The sequence below is a fragment of the Triticum dicoccoides genome, chromosome 6B, assembly GCF_002162155.2.
Source record: "Triticum dicoccoides isolate Atlit2015 ecotype Zavitan chromosome 6B, WEW_v2.0, whole genome shotgun sequence".
Lineage (NCBI taxonomy): Eukaryota > Viridiplantae > Streptophyta > Magnoliopsida > Poales > Poaceae > Triticum > Triticum dicoccoides.
In genome coordinates, this window is record NC_041391.1 from 691,384,539 (window position 1) to 691,400,796 (window position 16,258).

At 39.5% G+C, this 16,258-nt stretch overlaps 1 long non-coding RNA gene across 1 annotated transcript; it reads left to right on the forward strand.

The window, feature by feature from the left end:
• Positions 1 to 1,995: 1,995 nt before the first annotated feature.
• Positions 1,996 to 2,554, forward strand: LOC119326771. The gene is made up of 2 exons (XR_005158159.1): positions 1,996 to 2,102; positions 2,201 to 2,554. It is a non-coding gene; the product is annotated as an uncharacterized LOC119326771 (long non-coding RNA).
• The last annotated feature ends 13,704 nt before the right edge of the window (positions 2,555 to 16,258 follow it).

A 16,258-nucleotide genomic window follows, 5' to 3' on the forward strand; every position in this document is an offset into this window, starting at 1 on the left:
TGCATACCGAATGCAGAAAGCCTGGACACGTTCAGTAGTCTGCACATATACTCGGTCCGGAACATCATTAGGTATCTTACTGGCTGATGCATGCAATCAATAACATTGTCATACACAGTGATAGCCAATCATGTAAATATACTCCAACCAATGCTGTTTGGATGGCCGTATGCATCGTTCTGATGCAGAGGCCAGGGCAAACCCCCTTTCCGGAAAAAAAACCAATGCTGTTTGGAATAGCAAGGCATAGATAGAGGGAGCACAGCTTGGATCAAACCAGTGCAGCTGCAAACTAGATCATATGGGACCACAAGGCACAACACATAGGGAGACACAACACTGTCGTCCAAAGTAATTGGTTCTATGAATTTCGTACCACGTAGACTTCAAAAATGGAAAGGCAAATCTGAGTAAGGGAGGAACCCCTTTGTAAGCACTAACTGGTGTTACAGAGCAGGGGACTAGTGCATGACACGTTGCTTTGCAAGAAAACGGAGCTCATCCAGTAACTTTTTGGCATCCTTGTTCTTGACATGGCATTTCTGTGGGACAGCAGGCAGAGGGTAGCTCTTGCATCAGCAACTTGCAACGCATGTCTCAGCTATGCAAAGGTCGTAATCTGGATAATTTAAGAGGAACGAAACAAATGCATTGCAAGCACCAAAAAATGGAAGACAAATCACAGTTGCTGATGGAATCCATTACCCGAAACAAGACGTTCGTTCGCCTTTGCAGAAGGTAATCATCACCACGGTTACTATGCTATCATGAAAAAAGCAATACAACCTCCTGTACTGAATGCTTGCCTCAGGTAAGTCAACTATTGATGATAATCGCAGAAGCCAATCATGTACTCCCTCCGTTCCTAAATATTTGTCTTTCTAGAGATTTCAAATGGACTACAACATACGGATGTATATAGACATATTTTAGAGTGTAGATTCACTCATTTTGCTTCATATCTAGAAAGACAAATATATTTGGGAACGGAGGGAGTATGTGTGTGACAGAAATCCTGTATGCAACCAGCCAAATAACCCATATGAACTATCCTACGTATTTTCAAGACGATCCTCATCATTGCAGTGTAGCATCCTACAGGCAATGCGTCTCAATTGCAGTACAGCGGCCAATCTCGGAGTGCACGGCCGCCGGCGTCTCCCAATGCTCCGCCCCACGTGCGTCTCCGCCGCGGGGAGCTGGGATGGCCGATTCCCGGCCGAAGCGCGCATCGCCTCCATCTCCCTCGCCCTCCCCCGTCTCCGGCCGGCCACCTCTTCTGCTCTGCGGTGGCGCAGCCGCGCAGGCATCCTCCAAGAGGTCATGGATGGATGGAAAGGAGCTCGCCAAGGGGATGGATAAGAAAGAACTCGCGGCAGCGGCAGCGGCGACGGAGGGTCCCGGGCCGGCCGGCGGTCTGCGCGATTTGGAGACGAGCCAGTGTTGGCTGTTTTTTTTTTCTCTTTCTCTTTTTTTTGAGGTTTTTTTTCTCTTTCTCTGACGGGAATGACGAGCCAGCGGTGTGTTTGTTTCTGCCCACGTCCAGCTATTCTAGTCCGCTATGATCCAGCCCACGAAACAGCCGGAGGCCCAATAAAATAATCTCTTATTTTCTTCTCAAAAACTAATAATCTCTTATTAATTTCTCCACACGCATCCATTTTTTTTTTGAAAAATGACAAAAATCTATAAAAAAAAAAGCATATATCTTTCCTTCGCTTCTCACCCCCCTCTACATTATTGATGTTTTTGTTATATAAAATAATCATAATTATCCAAAGGAGACAACGTTTTCTTTTTTAATGACTCATCAGGCCATGACGTACCTCTACATTACTAGCGTGTACAATAAATTGTGTGCATTGATGGGAATGTATATCTGCACGCTACTACATGATTATCTATATAGGTCATTAATTTGATAAATAGTGCTTTAATGCGGCAAATCCAATATAAAAAGGCTTGTCCACTATGTTGGTTCTCCTTCAGAGTTCACAGATCGGGCAACTATCGGCAAGTCTTTCCTTCAACTCAACAACTAGCTAAGATGAGGTGTATCCAAATGTTGCTCCTGCCCATCGCCTTCCTCGTGCTATCATCAGGTACTCATTTATTCATGTAATATGTTCATCGAAACCTCATCCGATAAATAATGATCATCATGTTGTGATCCTCTCTTCCTCATGTTGGGATTTTGCAGATGTGATAATGGAGGCGTCGGCGGGCATTGGCATTGATCCCATCTCTTGTATGTCAAACATTATTCAGCCGTCGCCAAAGCCATGTGATAACCAAACTTGTCGTAAGGCATGCGTCGAACGTATAGGGTACGGCACAGAAGGCAAGTGTGTTACCGAGGGGTGCGAGTGTACGTACTGCACAAATTGGCCTCCACGACAATCAACAAATGAGCCCTGATTTAGATAGGATGGGATGTCATGTTGAATTGAATAATGCAACAGAGATCATAAATGGTGTAATAGCAATGTTGTTCACTGATAAGTCATATGAAGAATGATGAATTTGGACTTGCTTATTGAATTATTTGAGGTTATGAGGTGAGTTATGTGATGTTTACCTCTACAGAAATATTATACGTATTGGAAAGGGAAGAAATAGAAGCGGATACCCCTGAAAAAAGATAATTTGGTTTATGGAATGCATTCTGCGGCAAATGCATGCCCCATCGCACAAGGTAAAAAATCGAAAAAGTTCGTTTGCGGTAGCTGGGATTCAAACGCACGCAAGTAAAAAAGTAATGGTGTAACAGTAAGGTTGTTCACTGGAAATATAATCAAAGAGATCTGGTGGCAGATATGCATCGCAAGTATTAAAAAGTAATGGGAATTTGTAACTTCCTTACGTGAGGATTTTAGCATTAGATCCGAACTACGCACGCCGCCAGTTTCCTTTTCGGCAATTTTCTTTTATTTCGGTAACTAAGTAGTCTGTGCATATAATTATATTTCCTTTTTCTTTTTAATTTCTCAATTTTCTCTTTCCCAACCGTTTCCCTTTTTTTCGATCGGGCAGTTTCCTTTTTTTTCTGCCATTTCCTTTCACTCCCTCCGTACCGAAATACTACTAATTAGTCTGCGCATATAATTATGTTTCCTTTTTCTATTCAATTTTTCAGTTTCCTTTTTCCCAGCCGTTTCCTTTTTTTCGACCAGGCAGTTTCCTTTTTTTCAGGCAATTTTCTTATACTCCCTCTGTACCGAAAGACTTGTAGTTGGGGCGACCATTTCTTTTATTTCGACCACTAATTTCTCAGTTGCGCATGTGTGTGTGTGTGTGTGTGTGCGTGCGTGCGTGTGTGCATGCGCGCGTGCGTGCGTGTGTGTGTGTATGTGTATGTGTGTGTATTAGAAAAAAATACTCTTCAAAAATACATTTGAAAAAAATGTTGAACAAGAATTTAAAAAATACTGAATAAGTATTTAAAATGTTGAAGAAGTATTTCAAAAAATGTTGAATAGGTATTAAAAATGTTGAACATGTATTTGACAAATTTTGAACAAGTATTTGAAAAAGAATAAGTACTACAAATGTTGAGCAAGTATTTGACAAATGTTCAATAAGTATTATATATTATTGAACGAGTATTCAAAAACTGTTAAATAATTATTTTAAAATTTTTAATAAGTATTCAAAATGTTGAAAAAGTATTCTAAAATGTTGAATAAATTTCGAAAAATGTTGGACGAGTGTTTGAAAAATATTGAACAAGTCTTTGAACAATGTTGAATAAGTACTAAAATGTTGAACAAGTACTTGACAATATGTTGAATAAACGTTCGAACAATGTGGAACGTGTATACAAAAATAGTAAAAAGGTATTTTTGACACATACGAAAATCTAGAGTGAAAACGAAAAAAACATAAGGAAAAACAAAAAATGAAGAAAAAATAAAACCAAACAAAATTTGAGAAGAAACAAAAGGCAAAAAACCAAAGACAGAGAAATAAAATGCAAGAAAGAATGAAAAAAACTGAAGAAGAAAAATTAAAAGAAACAAAAGGAAAAGGCAGAAAAAAAACCCGGCTAGCAGCACCAATCGAACTTTTCATCTCTTGTCTTTTTAATATGTACGCGCGCATGAGTGGGCCGGCCCAATGAAACCAGAAACGAACAGCGCTCTTGTCTTTTTAATCTGTACGCATGCGCGAGTGAGCTGGCCCAATGCGAAACACGTGGAGGAAAACAAGCTAAGCTTCCCTCTCGCATCGCGGCGTTTCCTATTTAGCGCTGCAGGCGCCCGTTATAGACAAATTTACAAACGCACACCTGCAGCACCCCATGTTGACCGGCCCAATTCTCGTCGTATGTGAAAAAACTGGGCGCGCCCAATAGGAATCGAACCAGCGCCGCCGAGCGACCTGGCGCGCACCCCCTGGCGCGCTGGGCGTTCGTATGGGCCAGCCCATATACCGTTTATCTTTCTTTTTCGTTTTTTCTTGAGTTATTTTTTTTCTGTTTCCCTTTTACTTTTTTCTTCTCTCTTTTTCTTTCCAAATCCGTGAACATTTTTTTGTAGCAAAATAAAAATATGTTTGTCAACGTGTATAAACGCTCAATGATTCATAAAATGTTCATAAAATTATTTTTTTCTTCATCGGGTTGAAAAAATGTTCATCAAAATTTAAAATTAGTTCATCTAACTCAAAAAATGTTTATCAAATTGGAATTTTGTTCATTGATTTCATAATTTGTTCATTGATTTTCAAAATTTATTCATCATTGATTTCAAAAATTGTTCACCACATTCAAAAAAATTCATCAATTTCAAAATTGGTTCATAAAATTCAAAATTAGTTTTTTTCATTTTTTTTCTCTTTTCTTTCTAATTTCGTGAACATTTTTACGTATAAAATTCAAAACAAAATCATCAGTGTGTAAAAATGCTCAACGATTCGAAAAATATTCTTAAAATTCCTTTTTTGCTAATCGGAATGAAAAAATGTTCATCAAATTTCAAAATTTGAAACAGTAAACATTTTCGAAATCTTCAAGATTTTTGAAACTCCCAAATAATTTTTAAAAATCATTAACAATTTTTCCTAAATTGTGAACATTTTTCTGAAATTGTGTGCAGTCATGAACATTTTTTCGAAATTGTGAATATTTTTCAAAACAAAAGAAGATTATTTCAAATCCTAAACAATTTTTCGAAGTGTTGAACATTCTTTAAATCATGATAAAAAATTGAATTCGAGAACATTTTCTGAAATCATGAACATTTCTTTAATTCAAGAATCACTTTTGAAAATCATGAACATTTTTTACAAATTAATGCACATTTTTAAGAATTCGTGAACATTATTTGAAATCATGAACATTTTTGAATTTATGAAAATTTTCTTACAAGTTTTTGAACAATTTTTTAAATCATGATTGTTTTATTTAAAATTAGTAACTTCTCTGAAATTTAAAACCTTTTGATATCCCGAATTACTGAGAAAAATAGAAAATAGAAAATAAAATAAAACAGGCAGTGTCCCGGCCCATATGGGCGCGAAGGGGGAGCGGGGTGGTGCGCTCTCGCTGCGTTCCCGGCGCCTTATGCGGGGAGCTCCTAAGTGGCGCCTTAAGCGCCACTCGGAGGAACCGGCGCCCACGTGCGCCCCCTTCTTGGGCCGGCCCACTTTGGATTCCCTCCTTCGCCCCCGCTCGCTCGGGACGTCCTAATATGTCGAGCGGCAAAAAAGGAAACGCACCTGTGGATCGAACTCCAGACCTCCCAATGTATTCTAGCGTGCATAGCCAGCCGAGCTAGCATCCTACAACCGTTTTAGTGCAACGCTAGTTTAAAAGTAGACAGCGGCAAATCATTTTTTGCAAATAAATATTTTTTTTGTAATATACGTTGAACAATTTTTAAAATACAGTGAAATTTTTTGTAAGAAAATATTGAACAAATTTCAAATACACAAATGAAACATTTTGTGGTATGCATTGAACAATTGTTTAATGTATGATGAACAAACTTTAAGTACACAATGAACATTTTTTAATATACGTTGAACAATTTCATAATATACGATGAATTGTAATACATGATGAACATTTTTATAAATTTAAAGGTGAACTATTTCATAAATATATGATGAACATTTTCTTAATACGACCAAACAAAAAAAAACAGACTGGAAACGTGGTACCGTTATATTTACTATACAAAAATCATAAAAGCAGAAAACTAATCACAACCATAAGTTGTCCCGGTTGGCTACCTGCACTTGAACAAAAGCCGTGGATCTAGAGTTTGACTACTGCGGCAGGCACATATTTTTTTGGATCATTAAAGGAATGAAAAAAAAAGAAGTAAAACGGGCCTGGCCCATGAAGGGAGGGGGGTTGTGCGCCCGTTTGGGAATCAACCTATAACGGGAGCTGAGGGCGCCGTTTAGGAAATGCCCCTTATGCGCCCTATAGGAGCTCCCCCTCATTAGTGCATGTTCATTCGTACAACCACCGCGCCAGCAAGCAGTATCTGATAAGCTTAAACTATTTACTTCTTTCATTCCTTGCGTCTCTCTTTTCTCTTTTTTTCTTTTTTGGTTTTTCAAATTTTCGTTTTCTGTTTTTCTTTCTTCTTTCTTCTTTCTTTCTGGTTTATTCCCTCATCGATTTTTTCATTTTCCGCTTTTCTTAAATGCGTGAAATTTTTCCAAATCGAAGGTGTTTTTCTTCACAAGTTTGATGAATTTTTGTTTTCAAAATCAATGAACTTTTTTCTATTTTTTAGTGAACTATTTTAACAAATTACTTTTTTCCAAATTCGATGAACTTTCTTCAAATTTGAGCAAATTTTTTCAATTCGATGAACTTTTTTTCGAAATCGAAGAACATTTGTCAAATTCAATGAACTTTTCTCATAGTCAATGAACATTTCTCATAGTCAATGAACATTTCTCAAATACAATGAACTTTTTTCAAATTTGATGACGAGTTTTCAAATTCGATGAACTCTTTTTCAAATCCGATGAACTTTTTTGAAAAGTTGATAAACTTTTTTAAATATTGATGAATCTTTTCCAAATTTAGTGAACCTTTTTTCAACTTCGGTGAACTTTTTTCAAATTTAATGAAGAATTTTCAAATTCGATGAACTCTTTTCTAAATCTGATGAACTTTTTTGAGAAGTTGATGAACTTTTTCCAAATTTAGTTAACTTTTTTTAAAATTTGATGAACTTTTTTGATATTTGATGAAGATTTTTCAAAATCGGTGAACTCTTTTTCAAATTTGTGATCTTTTTTTATCAAAATCATTGAACTGTTTGAACTTTTTTACAAAGTCCGGAGAATGTTTTTTGAATTCATATTTTTTTCATTTAAATTGATGAAATGTGTTCTAATATATGAACTTTTTTCAAGCTATGTTTCAAATTGTTGACCTTTGTTGATTTTTGTGCCTTTTCAAATTCATGAACTCTTTTTCTTCAAATTCATGAACTGTTTCCATTTTAGTGTACTTTCTTCAATTAGTACGAATATGTTATATGTTAATGTTGTACTGAAAGAAGGGGTCAAATAGAGCTGCTTCTCAATAGTTGCCAACAAACCAACAAAATTTAGCTCGGTCTAGTGGTTAACGCATGAGACCGTTGACCTGGTTGTCCGGAGGTCGATTCCCCCTTCTCCCGTTTTATTTCCCGCGAGAATCGAATAAGCGAGCGATTTTTGTTTTTTGTCGAGCGATCAAGGCAGCAATCGGTTTGTGCTAATTGGGCCGGCCCAAAATGAACTTCACGTGAGCGCCGGTATGCCAAATGGGCGCATAAAGCGCTGAACAGGAGCTCCCTCGCATCGCTGGGAGAGTTCGGCGCTGCAAGCGCCAGCTAGCCGATCCTGGCGCTCGCACGCACGCGTAGCCAGCCGGCCCAACGTACATGTGGAAAAAAACAAACGCGAAAGAAAAGAGCTGACGTTAATTTGTGGGCAGTAGGAATCGATTCCTGCACGTCTAAGTCAAGAGCATAGAGCCAACACCACTGCACAAGGTTCGGTTCATTCCCAATAAGGAAATAATACTATTTGACCCCTCTTTTAGTACAACTTTGTTCATGTTGATTGGTATAGAAAAGGAAAAAAATCACAAAAAAGAAAAGGATTACGAATTAAAAAATGTTCACGAAATTTTCAAAAAAGTTCACCAAAGTTGAAAGTTTTTCATCAAATTTGAAATAAAAGGTCATCGTATTTGAAAAAAGTTCATCGATTTTTTTGAAAAAATAATCAAATTAAAAAAAATTGATTTTGGAAAGAGTTCATCAGATTTGAAAAGAGTTCATCGATTTTCCAAAAAAGTTCATCGATTTAGAAAAAGTTCATCGATTTTGAAAACAGTTCATCATATTTTGGAAAAGAGTTTGTCTATTTTTTTTAAATAGTAAATTGAATTTTAAAAAAGTTCATCGATTTTCAAAATAGTTCATCATATTTGGAAAGTCAAGTTTTTTGAAAAAGGTTCATCTAATTTATAAAAAGTTCATCAATTTGGAAAACAGTTCATCATATTTGAAAAGAGTTCATCGATTTTTTGAAAAATGTTCAACGAATTTATGCAAAGTTCGTTGATTTTGAAAACAGTTCATCGTATTTGAAAAGAGTTCATCGTTTTTTTGAAAAAAGTTCATCGATTTGAAAAAACGTCATGAAATTTCAGAAAAGGTTCATCGATTTAAAGAAGAGTTCATGTATTTTCAAACAATTCATCAAACTTGGAAGAATAAAATAGAAAAAACAGAAATGAAAAAATGAAAAAGGAAAATGAAAAAGGTAAAAAGGAAAGAGTGAAAAGAAAGAAAAAGTTCAATCCTAGCAGATTCCGTGAGTTGCCATGGTGGTTACAGCTGGTTCGAATCACGATTAACGCGTGTATTTTTGCTGATTAAAACATAGAAGAAAGGAACGCTAATGGGCCGGCCCAGAGCGGGAGCGCTTCAGGCGCTCGTTTGTAAACGGGCGCATATGCGCCAAATAGGATCCGCCCGCATCGCTTTAAGTGATAAATAGTCGCTGACTGCTGTAGCGACCATTTTTTCCCTATTCTTTGTTGGTACACTGCAGCGAACCAACACACTCTAGAGGCCGATGCACTATAGCGGAGAATTTGTCAAATTTTGTACGTAAATATATTTATTAATTCAGAAATTGTTTTCTGAAAATAATAAATTGTTTTTAAAACGTAAGCAATTTTTGTTTTTAAAAAATATGAACATTTTTTAAAATGACAAACCTTTTCGAAATTAGGAACATTTATTAAACATTTTGAGCATTTTTAAAACACTAACATTTTTTGAATTTACGAACAAAACTTGAAAACTGGATTGAATTTTTTGAAATTCTGCTTTTTATATGAAAATGCAAACATTTTCTAAAATACATAAAAAAGTTGAAGACAAAAAAATTGGAATTCCCCAAACTTTTTTTAATATGTGAATAATTTCTAAAAAGACATAAACTTCTTTTAAGTTTGCGAGTTTTTTTAAAAAAAAGGTAAAGGAAGAAACAAAAGAAAACAAAAAAAATACTAAATCCATAATAATAAGAGGAAAACCAATCTTCTAGAAAGTTCTAAAAACCAGTAAAACTGGGCTGGAACCTTCTAGAAGATTTCCAAAATTGATATTACGTACTTGCTGAATATGGGTCAGACCAATAACTCGATCGCTATGCATAGCCTATGCACGTTTGGTCGACTATTGGACACAACGAGCGTCCGATAGGATTTTCGCTTGAGGATTGCAATGACGCAACGATGTATGGTTGTTACTAGGGTAGTTTTTCTCTGCCAATAGGCTTGAATTGGGCAATCGGACCATATGCGTGCTTTGTTTGTGTCTAGCTGGTGTACAACCAAGCTGGCAGCTTGGTAAGCTGAAAAAATGCAATCTGGCTAGTGGCCCTCATGACTGATGTAGCACATGAATTTCTTAGAACTCCTTTGTTTTTCTTGTGAAATAACTCTTGCCTTACTCAATGCCTCAAGGTTTAAAATCAAGTTCGACAAATTCTAAAGCATCGTCACGGCCCGATCCAAGCCAAACAATAGTACGACATTGAGATCTCCAAAAGTTTACCATGAACTGACTCCTTATTTTGGCAGTAGGGAATGTGAGTAATACAAGAACTGCATTCCTCCAAGCTTCTTTTGATTTCCTGGAGCTCCTTTGGTTCATAGGATAGAAAGATCATAAGAACTTACTATTTGTCGGACTCCAATCCCATGCATCAAAGTGAAGAAGAGACCTGACCACAAATGTACGTATGTGCGTACCTAGGATACACACAATCACACAGGATACAACACACACACTCCCTTTCCAAAATCTCTCTTTTTAGCTTCTTTCCAAATCTCTTGATTTTAGTGCCTTGCACCAAGAACAAACAACATGCCAAGTTAGCGATGCGTGTATGGATCTGGGACAGTCAATATGCATGCTTGCTCGCCTGCCTAATGAGGGCCAACTTTCGCAACCTAATAGACATCATTGTGGAGCAAAACAACATCGTGGAGTTTGATCTTGATACTGAGGGAGTGTGCCTCAAATCTTACATGCCACTGGTATGTTCCCTACTTGCCAATATTTTCTTTCGGGTTATTTCCTTTCATAAATTGTTTGACAATGTGAGAGGTACTTTTCTTTCGAAGATCGTCTTTGATAGATTTCAACCACTCATGCTCTTGCTTCAAATTAAGCATCTCAAAGTGTAGCTTCTCATGAGTTCTCAAAAACTCTCCCCCTTTTCAAAAAATTATTTATTTACCAACAATACTTATGAATTATTTGCCACAGTTCGAACACTTTTGTTTTGACACTTGAAAACTTTTATTTTTGACTTTGTTTTAAAATTTGAATTTTGAACCGTTTTGAATCTAAACGAGATTAGCAATAGTAAAAATGATGACTTGGCATCATAAGCCGAGAATTACTGTAGCTTAATTATCCGGGCGTTACAAATCTCCTCCACTACAAGAAATCTCGTCCCGAGATTTTAGGAGGTAGAAGGAAACAAAACAGGTTATTCATTGAGAAGACGATCCTCGAGTTCCCAAGTGGCTTCATCTTCAGAAGGATTGGACCACTAAAACTTTTTAGAATTTTGGAAGCCCTCTGACGGTGCGACGTTCAATTTGACCGAGAACGCGGACCAAAGAGATACTTCAGATTCGAAGTAGTGTTTTTCAGGCATCCAAGGAATAAATCCGTGCTTCGGCATTCCGAACAAGATGAGCATGGTAGCTCACTATCTCATTTGACGGATGTAGTAGATGCACGGTTTTAGTGGCGCAAATGATAGAAGCGGTATGCGTTTTCAACCATTCCATTCCCAGGATGAGGTCGATATTGGACGACTTCAAAACAATGGGGGAAACATGGAATTCCAGCCCTTCAATTTCAACGGGGACGTTGAGACTAACCATGGTGGTTCAACATTGGCCCGCGGGGGTGTGTACCACTAGCGGGTTGTTCATTTCTTTGAATTTAAGGCCATGCATGGATGCAAAATCTTCGGATATGAAAGAATGCGATGCTCCTGAATCGAATAAAACAGAAGTTGGTGCCGAGTTAACAAGAAGAGTACCCAACACAGTAGCAGGCTGATCTTGAGCTTCATTCAAATCAATGTGGTTGGCTTGACCACGACCATAAGGCCTGGCATTGTTGTTGCGGGGCTGATTATTACCACGGCCAGTTTGAGGAAGTGCAAGCTTGTACTGATTCTGAGAGCAGTCCTTGGCACGGTGTCCTGATTGACCACACTTGAAGCATAGCCCATCATTGGGACGGGAAGCAGGAGCTTGAAGTCTCGGCTGTCCAGGTGGTGGAGGAGGCAGACGAGGTGCAGCATGAGTCTGTCTTGGTGCAAGGGAAGCTGGTGGATACATGCTGTGGGGGATCCATATCTTGCGCTTCTGCGATGACGGGCCCGAAGATGAACCCGCATCACGGTTGCGCCTGAGGGATCCGAGGTGCTCCTGCAGACCAGTTTCGACCTGAATGGCCTTGTTCACCAAGGTGGCTAAATCCACAAAGTCATACACGAGGAGCGCCAGCTTGATATCGGCTTGAAGTCCATCACGGAACTTTTCCTGTTTAGGTGCATCAGTGGCAATGTCATCTTCAGCATAGTGGGACAAGTCAAGGAACTCCCGTTGATAAGCATCCACGGTCTTGTTGCCTTGGGTGAGGTTGCGGAACTCGTGCTTCTTCCTGTCCATAATTCCTTGAGGAATGAAGCAGGCACGGAAAGCAGCTTGGAAATCTGGCCAAGTGATGACCGTTCCAGCAGGTAAAGAGCGCATGTGGCTGTCCCACCATTGAGCAGCGGGACCCTTCAGATAATATGCCGCAAAGGTGACATAGCTGGCAGGGGCTACACCAGCACACTCTAGCTCGAAAGTGATGTCATAGAGCCAGTCGTCAGCATCAAGTGGCTGAGTTGAGCTGCGGTAGATGCATGGGTTGAGATGTGCAAAGTCGTTCAGTGTCACAGTGGCTGGCTGCTGGTTCACGTTGGGGCTAGGAAACTGAGCCAACATTCCTTCCATGAACTGGCGGTTGAGCTCATACTGTTGGATCATACCAGCCATGTATTCAGGCGGTGGTGGGGCGTTGCCACCACGACCACGACCAGCGGGTCTAACCATCCTGCTAACATATAACAGGGGTAGTTCAGCATGGGGAAATTTGCAAAGACAAGGAATCCTTCACGATGAAACATGCATAATGAAAGAAGTTCGATGGATACAACATAGTAGCCAAACACGACATATAGATCCATACATAAGTTCAGTTACAAGCCATAAGTACTAGAGCAGATAGGGAAAGGTAGTCTAGACTGACTAGGCGGCGCACAGGCACGCGGTGGAGGGATACAACAATGCGACATAGCGATATGCTACATCAACATCGGGGAAAACCTCTGAAGGCAGGCAGTTGTCGGTGAAGAAAAGCCTGGCGGTGCTCGAGGGAAGGAGGCTACATGCCGTGGCGGCTCTGGTGTACCAGCTGATCTCCAGGCGGAAGAAGAGGTCCACGAGCAGGAGTATCACCCCCAACCTCAGGCCACACAAGACCTGGTGGCATCTCCGTCCTGCGCGGGTAAGGAATGAACGAAGGAAGAACCACAGTGGTACCTACTGGACGCATCCGCTCCAGAGTGTCGTAGTAGCGTGCATGCATGGCGTACAACTCAACAGTCAGAGCTCGAACAGTGCGATCCAGAACCTCAATGTATCGAACCATATACTGAGGATCGTACCGACGGCTCACGTAGGGGGTACACACAACAGTGTACCACCTAGTATCATCCCCAGCTGGTGGGTACGGGAAGTATCTGAACCCTGTCTCCTCCAAGCGTGGATGTTCTCTACGGAGGCTGGTGATAGAAATATAGGCAACCTCCTATACTGCCATCTCGACAGTCACTCCAATACCCTCAAAGGTATGCAACTCGTGGGTGGAGTTGTTCTGTGCTACCTCTTGAGCACTGCGTTGGATTTCCCCGAAGAGGAGAGGATGATGCAGCAAAGTAGCGTAAGTATTTCCCTCAGTTTTTTAGAACCAAGGTATCAATCCAGTAGGAGACCACGCACAAGTCCCTCGTACCTACACAAAACGATAGCTACTCGCAACCAACGTGATTAGGGGTTGTCAATCCCTTCACGGTCACTTACGAGGGTGAGATCTGATAGAGATGATAAATAATATTGGTATTTTTGATATAGAGATGCAAAGTGAAAAGTAAAAAGCAAAGTAAAAACAAAGCAAATAATAAAGTGATGGAGATTGATATGATGAGAATAGACTCGGGGGCCATAGGTTTCACTAGTGGCTTCTCTCAAGAGCATAGATATTCTACGGTGGGTGAACAAATTATTGTTGAGCAATTGACAGAATTGAGCATATCTAGGTATGATCATGTATATAGGCATCACGTCCGAGACAAGTAGATCGAAACGATTCTGCATCTACTACTATTACTCCACTCATCGACCGCTATCCAGCATGCATCGAGAGTATTAAGTTAAAAACAGAGTAACGCCTTAAGCAAGATGACATGATGTAGAGGGATAAATTCATGCAATATGATAAAAAAAAGCCATCTTGTTATCCTCAATGGCAACAATACAATATGTGCCTTGCAACCCTTTCTGTCACTGGGTAAGGACACTGCAAGATCGAACCCAAAGCTAAGCACTTCTCCCATTGCAAGAACTACCAATCTAGTTGGCCAAACCAAACGGATAATTCGAAGAGACTTGCAAAGATAACTCAATCATACATAAAAGAATTCAGAGAAGATTCAAATAATGCATAGATAAGTTGGATCATAAACCCACAATTCATCGGTCTCAACAAACACACCGCAAAAAGATGATTACATCGAATAAATCTCCACAAGAGAGGGGGAGAACATTGTATTGAGATCCAAAAAGAGAGAAGAAGCCATCTAGCTACTAGCTATGGACCTGAAGGTCTGAAGTAAACTACTCACACTTCATCGGAGAGGCTATGGTGTTGATGTAGAAGCCCTCCGTGGTAGATGCCCCCTCCGGCGGAGCTCCGGAACAGGCCCCAAGATGGGATCTCATGGATACAGAAAGTTGCGGCAGTGGAATTAGGTTTTTGGCTCCGTATTTGATCTGTCAAGGGTATGTAGGTATATATAGGAGGAAGGAGTATGTCGGTGGAGCAACAGGGGGCCCACGAGGTAGGGGGCGCGCCCAGGGGGGAGGGCGCGCCCCCACCCTCGTGACCGCCTCTTTTGTTCCTTGGAGCAGGGTCCAAGTCTCCTGGATCACGTTTAGTGAGAAAATCACGTTCCCGAAGGTTTCATTCCGTTTGGACCCCGTTTGATATTCTGTTTCTTCGAAACACTAAAATAGGCAAAAAAAACAACAATTCTGGGCTGGGCCTCCGGTTAATAGGTTAGTCCCAAAAATAATATAAAAGTGGAAAATAAAGCCCAATATAGTCCAAAACAGTAGATAAAGTAGCATGGAGCAATCAAAAATTATAGATACGTTGGAGATGTATCAGGCATCCCCAAGCTTAATTCCTGCTCGTCCTCGAGTAGGTAAATGATAAAAAAGAATTTTTGATGCGGAGTGATACTTTGGCATAATTTCAATGTAAATCTTCTTAATTGTGACATGAATATTCAGATCTGAAAGATTCAAGACAAAAGTTCATAGTGACATAAAAGTAATAATACTTCAAGTATACTAATCAAAGCAATCATGTCTTCTCAAAATAGCATGGCTAAAGAAAGTTATCCCTACAAAATCATATAGTCTGGCTGTTGCTCTATCTTCATCACACAAAGTATTTAATCATGCACAACCCCGATGACAAGCCAAGCAATTGTTTCATACTTTAGTAATCTCAAACTCTTTCAACTTTCACGCAATACATGAGCGTGAGCCATGGACATAGCACTATAGGTGGAATAGAATGGTGGTTGTGGAGAAGACAAAAAAGGAGAAGATAGTCTCACATCAACTAGGCGTATCAACGGGCTATGGAGATGCCCATCAATAGATATCAATGTGAGTGAGTAGGGATTGCCATGCAACGGATGCACTAGAGCTATAAGTATATGAAAGCTCAACAAAAGAAACTAAGTGGGTGTGCATCCAACTTGCTTGCTCACGAAGACCTAGGGCACTTTTGAGGAAGCCCATCATTGGAATATACATGCCAAGTTCTATAATGAAAAATTCCCACTAGTATATGAAAGTGACAACATATGAGACTCTCTATCATGAAGATCATGGTGCTACTTTGAAGCACAAGTGTGGTAAAAGGATAGTAGCATTGTCCCTTCTCTCTTTTTCTCTCATTTTTTATTTGGGCCTTTCTCTTTTTTATGGCCTTTTTTTTCGTCCGGAGTCTCATCCCGACTTATGGGGGAATCATAGTCTCCATCATCCTTTCCTCACTGGGACAATGCTCTAATAATGATGATCATCACACTTTTATTTTTCTTACAACTCAACAATTACAACTCGATACTTAGAACAAAATATGACTCTATATGAATGCCTCCGGCGGTGTACCGGGATATGCAATGAATCAAGAGTGACATGTATGAAATAATTATGAACGGTGGCTTTGCCACAAATACAATATCAACTACATGTTCATGCAAAAAGCAATATGACAAAAGTAATGTGTGTCATATGAACGGAACGGTGGAAAGTTGCATGGCAATATATCTCGGAATGGCTATGAAAATGCCA